At 53.3% G+C, this 15335-nt stretch overlaps 1 pseudogene; it reads left to right on the forward strand.

The window, feature by feature from the left end:
* The first annotated feature begins 9618 nt into the window (after nt 1–9618).
* LOC136469557 (heavy metal-associated isoprenylated plant protein 3-like) lies at nt 9619–10466 on the forward strand (annotated as a pseudogene).
* The last annotated feature ends 4869 nt before the right edge of the window (nt 10467–15335 follow it).

The following is a 15335-nucleotide window of genomic DNA, read 5'->3' on the forward strand; positions in this document are numbered from 1 at the left end:
TGGTCCAAATGGCAGTTCCTAAATCAGTTGATGGCCTTCAAGTGAATGACAATGGACCCATGGATTCATGGTGAGCAAATCTCGTCCATCGCTTAATCCGACTTAAGATCAACGCTTCTGGAGTGTTGTAGAGGCCATCCCACGGATCGATGACATAGACGAGGACAGGGGGGCGCCGGGCGGCCCCACTTGGCCGCTGGCCGGCGTGGCAGTGTGAGCCCAATGGCCTCTGCCACGTCCTGCTGCTTCCATGTCACATATTTTGCACCTTTTTCACTGTTTTTCCAGCATTCAAATAAGCTTCATGTACAAGTGGAATTCCGTTAGTAATAAACCAAATCTTTGCATTTTATGTTGATTTTTCTTCGTAATGTTGGTATTATTGATGGCTAAAATAGGTGTTCAAGTGACCATCAACGGTGCTCCTGCTTCTGGCTTCCCGCGCGCCGGGTGACCGCATGGTCGCAGAGCTCGTGCTGCGGCTGGCTGCGACCTACGACAGAAGCCACGGAGGCATGAGCAGTGGCCGCGAAGGGAGCCGCGGACGAACTGCCCTGCCATTGTCTTCTCCTCTCCTCCAAGCGGGGCCTCTCCGTGCTGTCGCACTTCGCCAGCACCACCAGCAGCAGGATCGGAGCTCCAGGCTGCGGGCCTTCTACCTCGACAGGAGCCTCTCGGCCGGCTGCCCAGACCCCATGCTGATCTGATCGAGGCCCGCGGCACATGTATGACTTTTGTTAGTGCACCATGCACATGGCTACTTATCTTGCAAGACTGTACTGTACCCTCCAAGTACTTTGCAAACGTTTAACAATTGCAACATGCTACGATTTGATCTTCAATGAAAAGGAAGAAAAGGCGTCCTCTACATGTTCTGAACTAATGATACTGTTCATATTACATGCAGCGATTTTTTTTTTATTTTAACACTTTTTAAAAACTAATTTTAAATCTAACACTGCATTTTTTTTAAAAAAAACAAAAACTTTTGGCCAAGCCTATTGCCATCGGGTCTTATTTTTTTTGGTCAATTTCAGGAAAAGTTTTGGTGTTTCGTCGTCCTGGATCACAGAGCGCTTTGATTACTTGGACCCACAGGTTGAGGAGGCTCTGATCGACAGTTCGCTCGAGCGTGGCTCTGGCACTTTCTTGGTGCTTTCCTCTTCGCCTTGGGCAACACAATCAGCTGAATCTTCCTTGACATACTACGCTCTCTTTACTATCATACATGTGTCTTGTTCGATGTACATTATATCACAGCCTAACTCAATTACGAAATGTTCAGGTGCATTGTTGTCCTTGGGATGCTCCGGAGCTCCAGTACTATCTCAGTCCTGTCACTAGGGATGAGTCAGAGGAGTATCGCTGCAAAATCCCTCTTATTTTCTTCCACGTGGTCGAGATTCACTTGCCCGTCAGGGTCTACAGACAGTTTGAAAGAATGACAGGCTGCCCACCACCGCTTTACTCCACCAACCGAGGATTGCACGGGTGCGTTATCAATTAATAACAAAGCTATAATTTAGAGGTGTGCGTGGTACAACTAACATCGTTTTGTTGTAGGTATGACCGTAGGAAGAGGTACAAGACCAAGGATTGGCACGTGACACACAACGCGCACATCCACTTGTGGGAGACTAGGGAACGACAGCCGATCCATGCGGGTCCTCCATATGACCAACACACCTTCGACGAGTACCTACGGTGGCTTCACAGGTCTACGAGGACACATATTAAGCCCTCGTACACTGAGAAGGCGATTGACGAGGACTCGGAGGAAGATGTCATCAAAGATGTGTATGACATTACCACTAGGGAGGACACACAACTACAGAGAGTCCCACTTCAAAGATACGTGGTAAGATACTTAAATGGTACAATTTGTTATCCTTTTGGTATTAAGTATGTGTACTAAAACTGCCCAACCGTGTTTTTATACCCAGGCGACATAATTGTCAAGGATGTCCAATGAAGCAGCGTTCTAGCTTTACGAGTCTAGAGGACAGGGGCCAGACGTTCTCGCGGCTTTTGTGGAGGTAAACATAAACTAGTCCATTCCAAAAATGTTTCTTTAGTGTATATACGTTTGGAAAATGCACTAACTTTAACGTCTATTTATGCAGAAGGTGAAGAAGAGCTGTAGGAAGCTCGCTTAGAAGCTGAGCTACATGGACCCTCCTTATGAGGAACCACCACTCCCGGTGCAGTCGGGTGGCACATCTTTAGCCTCTTTGAGGACACCAGCCGGCTCTTCTCAGTCGATGACAGGTGCCACTTCTGCGGTGCGTACACCACCATATCATAGCGCTGGGAAGGACCCTACAATCGAGGACGATGAGGACGACCCCCCGGGCTTTCGTAGACAGCACGACCAGTGGAACGATTGGCCGCAGGACGAGATCGGCATGTCTCAGCTAGGTGGTGCCCCGCTTGGTACCCAAGAAGCCTCACAGGTACTAACAAAGGTAGTTTCTTTAAATACGTAGGCTACATGAACTAACAATCATAAAGAATTTTAAGTAATCGTGCGTATCATATACTTGCAGGGTACGAGCCGTACGCACCGGCGACACGACCACACCGACGTTGGCTACACTCTCAATGTGTTGACAACAAATCCAAAGAGACAGAGGCGTCCGAGGGATCCTTACACTCCTGGGTCTTAGTTTGTTAGGTCAAACTATTATTGGCATTCGAAACTTGCAGGCTTACTTGGTTATGTTATGTCGAACTTATGGCATACCAATGAAAATGTTATGTGGCAGCTTGTCAACTTGCGCACGAACTTTATTTATTTGCTTCATATTCATTTCAATGCGTCGCGACATCACTGCATGCGAGATTAAGTAGCAACTAGTTCGGAAATCGGTAGTCCCGGGGTATCTCGACGCCGGTGGCCGACGTCTTGCGCGAGGGGTCGAGGAAGCCGGGGTCCATGGTCGCGTCGCCGCTGATCCTACAATATGGGGCCAAAAAGCCAAATAAATAAGTTTCCTTAAAAATATTCGTTTCAGTCCGATCAAATTTTTCATAATCGATTAGTTAACATGGTGGTTAACCGTATTATGAAAGACGGAAAAATCAATAGCTTATCAAATTCTCTATTCGGCCGTGAAAAAAATTCAACAAAAGATAGAAATAAATCCACTATTGATTTTACGTCAAGAAATACTTAGAATAACTCCTACTATCGACGCGACGTGTTCCGATTAAACCGTCCAGGTACGACCGAGCGGGCGGCGGGCGCGGCGGCCAGGCGGGCTTGCTGCTCGGGCAGACGGGACTGGCCACGGGGTTTTATTCGGCTCTGCCGCGCCACGAATCAGGGCGCGGCACTGCCGCGCCAAGGTCGGTGGCGCAGCAAGTCCTGCCACGTCAATGGTCAGCGAATTCGGTCGCCGCCACGTTAGCCCTCTATCGCGCCACCATGCATGGCGCGGCACAGGCATTTGGCCGCTCCAGGGCAATAGGCGCGGCCAAAAGTGTTAGTTAAAAAAACAGGCAGTGTTAGATTTAAAATTAGTTTTCAAAAAGTATTAAATTTAAAAAAAATCCATGCAACATCAATAAATTCAGCATGAGCGAATTAACAAGCTACTCCTTTCTTGGCATGACATGGAGTTTGATCCAAGATGAATTGGATTAGAGCGCGCGATCATTGAATAAATCTTTGGGTCGCAAATTGTCTAGATAACTGTATAATAATTGGTACATCTCCACTGCAACGCACGGACATATTTGTTAGTACAATATTAAGTGAAAATAGTATTGATGGCTAAACTCTATCTAAATAAAAATTGATAATATAAAATTGTCTTGGAACCGATACACTGCATATGTTCCAAATTATAAATCTTGATGCGTTCCGAGGTACATAGCTTTTATTATGTATCATGTAGACGTAACATATATCTAGGTGCATAACAGAAGTCATGTGCTTAAAAAGTGAAAATGACTTAGAATTTAAAACAGAGGAAGTGGTAATATAGATTCATGTTTAAATTGAGCATGATGTTGTCTAAAATATATGTTGGAAAACTTATGTTAATTACGACTGAACAACCTGGCGCTTCCATTTAGTGTCGGACATTCCAGCTATAGACATATGATGGTCAGACACATGCCACGTCAACAAGTCAGCAGAGTCTAGTCAATTAATAGAAGTCGTCAGGACCGGCGGACGATCTAGCATGGGACTCCAGATGGTCCAACGCGGTGCTCAAGGTGGACATGCACTGCGACGGTTGCGCCAAGTGCGTCCGCATATAGGATCATTGGCTCAGGTGAGTCGACTATTCTCCAGTTTTGTCGATCACGGTCGAGCACGACTAAGGCTATTCGACCACACACTATGACTAGAAGTAGAAGAAGAGAAAGAACAGAGTATACACACGCAGTACAAGTAACAGCATTGGTCGGAGCCCTATATAGGAGATGGTAAAACTGAACTTTCTTTATTGAGTTGCAGTGGAAAACTATATATATAACTCTCCATCTAGTCCTACAACAGCGCACATGCTGTAACAGTAACTAGATAACACAGCAGGACTGATTTCTGCGCATGTCCCTGCATGTGGCTACCGTGCGGCAAGTGAGCCGTTCGACGCCTGCCTCTACAGCGGCTACAGTATCACAGTAGGGGCTTTTTCGGCACCGCCTTCCCTTGCTATGTGTTCACACAAGGAAGCAGTATATTATCTAACAATTCTTCCTCTAATCCTACTTCTATCCCTTGTACCCCCTTCATATCGATTATCTCCTTCAGCTCCGTGAGTCGAAGACGTCCGAGCGGCTTGGTGAGGACGTTCGCGAGTTGCCGATCAGTTTCGACGAACTCGATAACGATCTGCCCTCCATCGACACAGTCCCTGAGGAAGTGAAACTTTACATCGATGTGTTTGCTCCGGTCGTGCAGAACCGAATTCTTCACGAGGGCGATGGCGGGCTGATTGTTCATCATCAGTGCTGGTGGGTGAGCTTCTACGCGCGGTCAGCTCGCCCAGCAGCCAGCGTAGCCACCCAACTTGGTACGTCGCTGTGGCCACCGCTACATACTCTGTCTCGCACGTAGATAGCGCTACCACCTTCTGTTTCAGCGTCAGCCATAAAATTGGGGCCGACCCGAGGAAGACGAGCATGCTAGAGGTGCTTCGTCGTCCATCGATGTCCCCCGCCATGTCTGCAGCGCTGAACACAGTGAGCTGCAGCCTACTCCCGTCGGTCTTAGAAAAGATGATCCATTGATCCACCGTCCCCTTGATGTAGCGCAGTAGCCGCTTCACCGTAGCCCAGTGATCCTCTCTAGGATCCTCCATCAAACGACTGACGTAGTCCACGGCAAACGCAATGTCCGGCCTCGGTGGACTAGGCAGCGTAGACCACCGACGATGCTCCGGTAGAGTATTGCATCCACCTTTGCCACGGTGCTAGCCTTCGTCAGCTTCAGCCGCTCCTCCATCGGAGTCATGCATGGCTTGCACTCAGTCATGCCACTCCGCTCCAATAGCTTGGAGCCATACATGCTCTGACCGAGTTCCTCCTTCCCCTATTTCACTTCGATGCTAGGGTAGTAGGAGAGTGCGTCGAGATCGCTCATTCAAAAATGAACTGCCATCTTGCGCTTAAAGCCATTGATGTCCTCCATGCACGCGCCGGTGATGATCAAGTCATCCACATACATGCCGACGATGAGCTCCTCCTTCCCTCGTCACCGCGTGTAGAGCACGTGCTCGGTTGCGCACCGCTGAAACCCAAGCTTGCCCAACGTGGCGTCAAGCTTGGCATTCCATGCTCGTGGGGCCTGCCACAGCCTGTAGAGCGCCTTGCGCAGTCAGAGCACCCTGTGCTCCTCTCCCTTGACGGCGAAACCTAGAGGTTGTCTGACGAGGACCGTCTCCGCCAGGTCACCACTGAGGAAGGCCGATTTAACGTCCAAGTGATGCACGCGCCAGTCCTTTACTGCTGCCAAGGCTAGTAGCAAACAGACCGACTCCATACGCGCTACTAGCGCAAAGACTTTCTCAAAGTCGATGCCCTCATGCTGAACAAAGCCTCGGGCGATGAGGCACGCTTTGTGCTTGACAATTGCATCGTGGTCATCCCGCTTGATCTTGTACACCCACTTCAGGTTGATCGAATGGCATCCTAGAGGTGGATCGATGAGCTGCCATGCCTCATTTTTCTCGATCGCCTTCATCTCCTCCAGCATCGCCCGTCGCCAGTTTCCGTCGCGTTCGGCCAGCATGAATGTGGGTGGTTTCTCTACGCCGACGAGCAACAACTCTTGATCATTGAGCAGCCGACCAGCCAGGCCTGAGGGCCCTATGTCGCTGATGATGTCATCTAGCCTGTGGAACCACTCCTCCTCACCTTCATGGAAGGCATCCATGAACTCAGTGATGTCACTTGGAGGTGAGGCAACTCAATCAGTGTTCATGGAGTTCCCTGTTCTACCGGAGTGCTCGGCACAGCACCTAGAGTGCTCGGTACCCTGGTTGCAGTGCTCGACACTAGTTCTGGACAACTCGTCACTACTCCTGCAGTGCTCGGCACCACTATAGGAGTGCTCAGCCTCAGTCTTGGAGTGGTCGGCACCACTGTAAGACCTCTTGGCTCCACTATGGGAGTACTCGGTACCCGTCCTGGAGTGGTCATCACCACTGCAGAACCTCCCGGTGCCACTTCTGACGTGCTTGGCATCCCTCCAGGAGTGCTCGGCGCTCCTCCCTGAGTGATCGGCATCCCTCCCAAAGTGCTCAACATCGCCCCACGAGTGCTCGGCTCTGCCGCTGGAGTGCTCGACGCCTCTTCTGGAGTGCTCGGCACGTCTTCCCCAGTGTCTCCACCACCATGGATGACTAGGTGCTCGACGACGAAGGTGCTGGTGAAGCCGTCCGCTTTCCCCTGTGCTTGGACTGGTCTAGTCCCAAACCACCTTCTCGTCGAACACGACGTCACGTGAGATAAGCACCTTGTCTCCACGTGGGTCATAGAGCCGGTACGCCTTGGTACCCTCCGTGTAGCTCAGGAACACCATCGGTGTGCTCTTGTCCTCCAGCTTGGTGAGGTTCGGCTTTGTCTTCCTAACGTGGCCGATGCATCTAAATGTTCAGAGGAATGACACGCTCGGCTTGTGCCCATACCAAGCTTTGAATGGCGTTTTGCCCATCAGGGCCATGGTCAGAGCGCGGTTGAGGATGAACACCGTCGTGGTCACCGCCTCACCCTAGAACCTTACCGGCATGCCTTTAGCCTTCATCATGGATCAAGCCATGCTGACCACCATCTGGTTTTGCCTATCCACCACACCATTCTGTTGTGGCGAGTACGGCACGGTGTGGTGTCGCACCACACCCTGATTCGCGCAATACATAGCAAACTCCACCGAAGTGAATTCACCACCGTGATTAGTTCTCAGCACGCGTAGCTTCTTGCTGCTCTCGGCCTCCGCGCGCATCTTGAACTTATTGATCGCTGTTGCCGCTTTATCCTTGCTCGTCAGGAGTTACATCCACATGTAGCGACGGCAATTATCCATGAGCAGGAGGAAGTACCACCGACCACATTTGTAGCTGACGTGATCGGCTCGTAGAGGTCGTCGTGGACGAGCTCGAGAGCATCCTTCGAGCGATACTTAGCCGCTTTTGGGAATGGTAGCCTCCTCTGCTTCTCGACCAGGCAGCTGTCATATAGCTCGCCTCCGTGCTTGATGTGGGGTAGTCCTCGGACCATCTTCTCTAGCTGACCAAGCGCATCGAAGCTGAGATATCTGAACTGGGCATGCCACATCCACGGTTCCTCGGTGTGCCTTGCCACCAGGCACAGCGGCTGTTCTACCTTCAGGTTGAGCAGGTACAACCGGTTCTGGGACCTCTTCACCTTGGCGAGAAGTCACTGCTCCCGGTCCCTAATCCTAAGGACTCCATCCTTGATCAGTACCTCACTACCACGCTGATCTAGCTGACCAATGCTGATGATGCTAGAACGCAGCTGCGGGATGTAATATACATCTGTTAGCGTGCGGTGCTCCCTATTTTAGCACTTGAAGATGATGGTGCCGCGGCCTTGGATAGCCACCCTTGAGCCGTCATCAAACTTCACCGTACCGGTAACATCATCGTCGAGCTCGAAGAAAGATGCCTTACAGCCCGTCATGTGGTTGCTGGCACTAGAGTCTAAGTACCACCGCTGCTCCTAGTTGGCGCCCACACGTCCAAGATGGACTTGGGCGTGTGGCTCATCGAGGTTGACAGCCTTCAGGGCCTTCCTAGGTCCTTCCACCGTCGTCGTCTTTTCCTTCTTCTCGGCCTCGACGTCGTGCAGTGCACAGAACGTCGTCATCAGAATAGTGGCCTCATCATCATCATCAGCTTGTGCCAGATGAGCCTCAGCCATCTTCTCCTACTTACGATTTGGGCACTCCCGTGTCCCATGGCCCATCTTCCCACAGCGCCGGCAGTCATTGGGGTCGACCTGCTTGTTCTTCTCCGAAGAAGCCTTGCCGTGGCGCTTGCCATCGCCACCGCGGCTGGAGGAGACTGCCTTCCCGGAGTTTCTCCGAGCAGCCCACTCCTCCTCTGTCAGCAGCAGTTTGCCGCTGTCTTTCGTTGCTGTCGCCTACTCTAGGTGCTCGTCCATCGCCTGCAGACGGCCTATCACATCCTTAATGGTGAGGGTGGACAAGTCTAGCATCATCTCTATGGAGAGAGCGATCTGGATATACTTTGCCGGCACAGAGTGGAGGTATTTAGAGACTGCCTCCTCTTCATCGATGGTGATGTCATGGCTCTTTAGCTTGCTGATGAGCGTCTGCAGGCGGAGGGAGAAGTCCTCCACCGTTTCACCATCTTTGAACTTGAGGTTAGCATACTCCTGCTTCAGAAGCTGGGCCGTCGTCTTCTTTACGTGGTCGGAACCGACGCGCATCGCCGCAATAGCCTCTCACGCCTCCTTAGCCGAGCCCTTCGCCCCCAACGGCTCCTTATACCCTCCCGGTACAGCAGCGAGGATAGCCTCCAACACTGACATGTCATCTTTCTTATTGTCGGTGTCCTTGTCAACAGCATTCCAGAGTCGTCGAGCTCTGAGCTTGACCTTCATGGTCACCGACCACTCTCCATAGTTGGTGTGAGTCAGCGTCGGCCAACTGGTGTCGCTGACCTCCCACACCGTACGAACAACAGCCTCCGGTCTTAGCTGGGCAGCTACAGCAGTGCCACTGCTGTCGCCCATCTCCGAACCGTTCGTCATTGCCAGCGGTTAGTCTAGCAATGGCGTTCGTACAGCTCTGATACCACTTGTTCGCCCACAAGATCACCGGCTCAGGTGAGTCGACCACTCTCCAATCCTGCCGCCCACGGCCGAGCACGACCGAGGCCGTCCGACCACACACACTATGGCTAGAGGTAGAAGAAGAGGAGGCACAGAGTATACGCACACGCAGTACAAGCACCAGCGTTGGCCAGAGCCCTATATAGGAGATGGTAAAACTAAACCCTCTTTGTTGAGTTGCAGTGGCAAACTATATATACAACTCTATCCATCTAGTCCTAGTACAACGCACATGCTGCAACAGTAACTAGATAACACAGCAGGACTGATTTCTGCGCCTGTTCCTGCATGTGGCTACAGTGCGACAGGTCAGGTGAGTCGTTCAGCGCCTGTCTCTACAATGGCTACAGTACACACAGCAAGAGGTCTTTTCGACGCCGCCTTCTTTTGATGTGTGTTTCCGTATGAAAACAGTATATTATCTGACACGTCCGCGGTACAGGCAGGCAGGCAAGCAACACAAGCCGTGCCCTTTCCCAGGGAACGGGATGCCAACTGATCGGTGATCGCCGGTGGTTGCGCTCGTTAACTTGGCAGGCATGGAGGGCGTGGCGATGGAGGTGGACAAGGGCACCATGACGGTGGTGGGCCGCTTTGACGCCAAGAAGCTGCGGGTCCACGCCACCAACGAGATCAGGAAGAAGGTCGACCCCGTCGGCGGCAACAAGGGTGGCGGTGTGGCGGTGCGCGGTGGTTGCGATGGTGGTGCTCAAGATCGGCTCCACGTATGGGGCTCCACTGCGACGGCTGCATGAACCGTATCCACAGCAAGCTCTTCAAGATCAAAGGTACACACTTGCACTCGTGATGGGATCGATTGAATTTGGCTCCATTCAGGCAGGAGTGGAGCAGGTGCACACGGACAAGGATAAGAACCAGGTGACGGTGACGGGGACGGGGACCATGGACGCCAAGGTCCCGACAGAGAAGCTGACGTGGTGGCTCCGGGCAAGGAGAAGGACGGAAAGGACAGGAAGGACGACGGCGGCAAGGAGAATGACGGCAAGGACGCGTCGACCAAGGCGCTGACGGCGGACCTGGAGGCGTGGAAGGCCGCCTTCTACGACCAGCAGTCGCTGATGAACGCCAAGTTCATGCTCAGCGACGAGAACCCCAATGCATGTGCCGTCATGTGATTAGCTTAGCTGTAGTATGGGTTAGCTAGGATCGGAGAAGCAAGAGACAGCCGGAGTGTTCAGTGTTCACTGGCTCTTTGTTTCAAAAAAATATATATTTTCAGTGTTCACTGACTCTTTGTTTCAATGTTTTTTCTTTGTTTCAGTGTTCACTGACTGGCAGTCACAGTCAAGTGGAATCAGCAGATGAAACAAGCGACATATAGAACTGCGAGTAGTAGTTACACAGACACGGCAGATATGCAGAGTGCAAGCTTCTGTGAACTGCCGCTGCAATGCATGCAAGTAGCAGAAGTGCACAACAACATAACAAATTTGACATTTTGGCAATGTGATATTGAGACATACTCTCCTACAGTCCTACTATACATCTTTGAATTGGATTTGTATTGTGCTGAAGCTGAACGGAACAAATGCTGCATTTTGAGAACAATCATCATGTCAGGATAGGCTCCGGTTTTGCAGAGATGTGGTGGTGTGGTGCAGGTGGTGGTGCTGTTTGTCTTCGTTCCAGAACTGAAGGCTGAAGCCTGAAGCTGGGGGAAGCAAACAAAACTACAAAAGAGAGCGCGCAGAGATGCTGCTGCGTTGCACGCATGTTGCTCCAGGCTCCAGCTCCTGGGATCCGATCCGGCGATCCGTATCATCGGCAGCAGCAGCAGGCCATTGGAACTGTCACCGTGGAAGGCAGGCATGGCCGCATAGCAATGGCAATGGCATGCCAAGCCAAGACGAGACTGTTTTTTCTTCGCAGCGCAGCGAAACCCCATACGGCCGTGTACCAATACATACTCCCCTTTGTCTGTTTGGAGTATAGATGGCCAAACGGGCCACCTGCCCCCGCCCAGCCCAGGTCCAGAGAAAGCACGGCCTGCCCACATCGGGCCATGCCAAAGAGGGCCACGGGCCTCTTCATCAGCCCAAGCACGACCATGCGTGCCTTTTTTCGGGCCGGGCTGCCCCGAAAAGCCCAGCACATGTACCATGCCGGGCCAGCCCGTGGCCCAAAAACAGCCACGCAGCTGGGGACGAGGAAGCGGCACGGTAGGGTATGAGTCCAAGATTCCTCTTGCGGCGTTTGCGCTCGAGTCGGAGCCTGGAGGAAGTGGGGCCAGGCGCCGCGGAGGCGCTGGCTCTAGTCGAAGAAGCCGACGGGGAGGAGGGAGGGGCCGTGCGTCCCTTGCCGAATAAGCCAGAGGAGGAAGGGGGTCGCACCCTTGGCAAAGAAGCTAGCGCTGAGGAGGGAGGGCGGTGCTGCGGGCGTCCTTGCTGAAGAAGCCAGCGGGAAGGAGGAAGGAGGCGCGCCGCGTGCGTCCTTGCTGAAGAAGTCGATAGGGGGAAGAGGGAGAGGGCGCTCACCCCTAGACGAAGGAGTTGCGGGAGTAGAACGACGGCGGCTGTGGTATACGGGGAGAATCGGGGTAGGAATTGGGGGTCAAGAGATTAGGGTTAGAGTATAGGATTGTTGGACTTAGATAGCAAGCCTGTACCGGGCCTCCAGCTGATTAGCGAGCAGTGTCGTGCTGCCCACCATGCTTAGAAAATGGCTTAGTCACGACCCTATGCACCGGGCCGAGCCAGCTCAGGCCCGCTAGTCATGGGGCCGTGCCGTGCCCATGTTGGGCTAAAATACCGGGCTTCGGGCCGTGCCACAAGGTTGTGGGCTGCATGGCCATCTATAGTTTGGAGTGGCTATTTTTGGTTGGTTCTTCTCCACCAAAAGGTCGGTCAAGACTCTGAGAATCTTTCAACCCAACTCTTGCACTGCTAGAGTGCTGCGTTGTGCCTATGCTACTATACACTATGCTTGGAAATCTGACAAGACAAAGATACATATGTTAGCAACAGATAGAGAATTGGGAGGAATCGGATCGGAGGAAGAGAACTCAAGCACGCGAAGAGAGAAGGGGAGAGACCAAACCAGGTCAGTTGTATTGAAAGCAATTATGTTGTTCTTACTTGATGTCTACTCTTCCTCACCCTCTCTTTAAGTAGTACAGAGGGGAACACACAAGCCTATACATCCCTACTTTCACTCAGGGCCCGTGTAACGGCTACTGGGCTGGACTGCTCGCTTGGAACGTCGAAGGCCTTCTACTGTTAACATAGTGATCGCCATCTTCTATTGTCGGACCGGCTGTAGTGTCGGGTACCATAGAAAGAGGTCCCCTAAGCAACAATCGAAAAAATCGCTTAGACCCCGTCAAAATCAAAGCCAAGAGACAACTATTGGCTAAACCCCGGCCATGTCCGGGGCCACCTACTCTCCGCCTCGCTAGAGGCCTCGCACGAGAGGCCTCGGACGGCCTACCGATCCTCCGCCTCGCTCAAGGCCTCGCACGTAAGGCCTCGGACGGGGAACCGATTCTCCGACTTGCCCGAGGCCCCGCCCGAAAGGCCTCGGACGGGGAACCGATTCTCCGACTCGCCCGAGGCCCCGCCCGGAAGGCCTCGGACGAGTTATCGATTCTCCGCCTCGCCCAAGGCCGGCTCGGCAAACAACCCCGTCGCCTCCGCCTCGACCAACTTCTCGGACAAGATGTCACGTCCGACCAGCGCGTTCAACCGCTCCCACGATATTAGCCGAACGATGGCTCGACACAGCGGAGTGGCCGACGAGACGCCAGTCACATCGAAGCCATGCCGTCCGAGACAGGGCAGAGCAAGGGTTACCGGTCGCTGTGCTCAGCACTGTGCCCACGACTGATACCCATACCGCACTGTGCTGCCTAACTCCAACTACTCCGAGGACAACGCGACATGGGGAGTTAAGCTTGGGTCCCTGTAGCCTCGGAATCAGTGTATGGGACCAACTGCTCCCTCTAGCCTTGGCAATCCACTTCAGAGTCTCGGCAGCCTTGTGATTTGTGCCCGCCGAGCACCCCACGATGGCTCGGCCTCGGCACCAACTGAGCCTTGGCTCTTCACGCGGTCAACACACAGCGACCGGCACGTCGCCCGCCAGGCCCTGCGACAAGCTGTCACTGGAGCTCTCACGTCGCACAGGGTCGGATGTGACCGGTGCATTGCTCCAGCACTTCCAGGGCAGGACCGCTCCATCGACCATGCCACCACAGTAACAGGCTACAGGGCTCGGACATGACGCCTTTGTTCGCATGACGCCGCATAGCTAACACATGTATCACCCTTGTCCCCCCTTCAACTATAAAAGGGAGGGATCAGGGCTGTTTCTAGGGGACCCTGGGTTCACGAGATAGACAAACACGTACAGGAGGACAGACTTACTCTTATGCTCGCACACACTTAGGCATAGACAGGCTCATAAGGTAGACAAACACACGCTCGATACTCTGTAACGCGCGTGCTTCCCCGCTGCCTGAGATCAACATCTCAAGCAATCCACGCCGCTCCATGCAGTGACCTGGGACTAGCTCCCTCTCTCACCCTACTTGTAACCCCCTACTATGAGCATTTTGGTGCAAGGAATACAAGATCGACCTCTCAGACTGGACGTAGGGCACCTATTGCCCAAACCAGTATAAACCTTGTGTCTCTTTGCATCACCATCCAGGATTAGGGGCACACAGTACATTTTTACTAGTTGGTTGAGGGCACACCGGTCTAAAACACCGACAGTTGGCGCGCCAGGTAGGGGATCTACTACGTGTCATCTTCGTCATCCCGACAAGTTCCAGATGGCAGACCCCGTGCGACCACTGCGCCTAGTCACGATAATCTAGTTCGGGAGCCTAGAGTTCATGTCTCTAGGATATGAGTACGATATGGTACTCCTCTCACCCAGAATCCCACTGACCGTCGACGACGTCGCACCTCGACAGCCTGGGCATAGGCAGCACCTAGGCCGCCGCCCTCATCATGCTCTCCAGGCACGGCACGGGCGGGGCCACCCCGGCACCACGCAAGCTTAGGACGATGCACCGCGCTCCACCGGTATCCCATGCCCAGCTGTTGGCACAAGGTCCCTGGTTGGGGACCTATCTAGCCTGAGCCTGGACAAGGGAAAGACGCCGGTGGCGCACGATGACGCCATGTCATCAAGTTCTACCCCACCACCTCCTGAGGAGTCGACTTTGGCGGAGCAAAGCCTAGCAATGGCGCCATCCCCGTACCCCTTCGGGTTGAGAAATGCCGCTGCCACCTATGCTTTCGCCTACGCTTCTGCTCACACAGAGCCCTCAGGATGCCACCAACGCTTCGCCCTTGACTTTGGCACCACGACTTCGACTCACACCCATGCTGACTCCTCAGATGAGGACGAGGCGTGGGCTAGAGCGGACTTCTCTGGACTTCATGACCCTGAAGCCATGCGCCGCTTCCTGGCCGTGAGTGACTACTACTTCGGCTACTCCGACTCTAAAGATGAAGGCACTTACGATCCCACTCGTGAGTGCTTCCACATCGGACTCGGGATGCCGAGCACAGGCAATGAGGATAAGGGGGCAGGCAACCGTTCCTCGCTTCGCCAGGGAGCAGGCGATGCCACACCTTCACGCATTGTCCCACCAGCAGCGCGGAACGAGAACCTTGCCCCCGGACAACTTCAACGCCCGGACCTGGAGCAAGACCGACTCCTTCTACAGCAGCTCCGAGACACTTTCAAGCAGGAGCAGCAAGGTCATGGTGATGGCGGAGGAGCCTGGTGGAGGGCCCGCGACGTCCACCACTGCATCAACAATGACGAAGGGGGTGAGCAACCCCCAATCTTCAATCGCGCTAGCCAGAACGTCATGGCTGCGGTGATGCTAGTTCGAACGATGCCCGAGCCCTCTACCATGGAGGGGCGATGGGTCCACGGTGAGCTCTGGGATCTCCTCGAGACCGCGGTGGTGCAACAAGCCGAGAGTTCTGCCTCTCGATGGCGTGAAGGTGCCTCGGACCTTCCCATAG

This window comes from Miscanthus floridulus, chromosome 8 (assembly GCF_019320115.1).
Source record: "Miscanthus floridulus cultivar M001 chromosome 8, ASM1932011v1, whole genome shotgun sequence".
NCBI lineage: Eukaryota > Viridiplantae > Streptophyta > Magnoliopsida > Poales > Poaceae > Miscanthus > Miscanthus floridulus.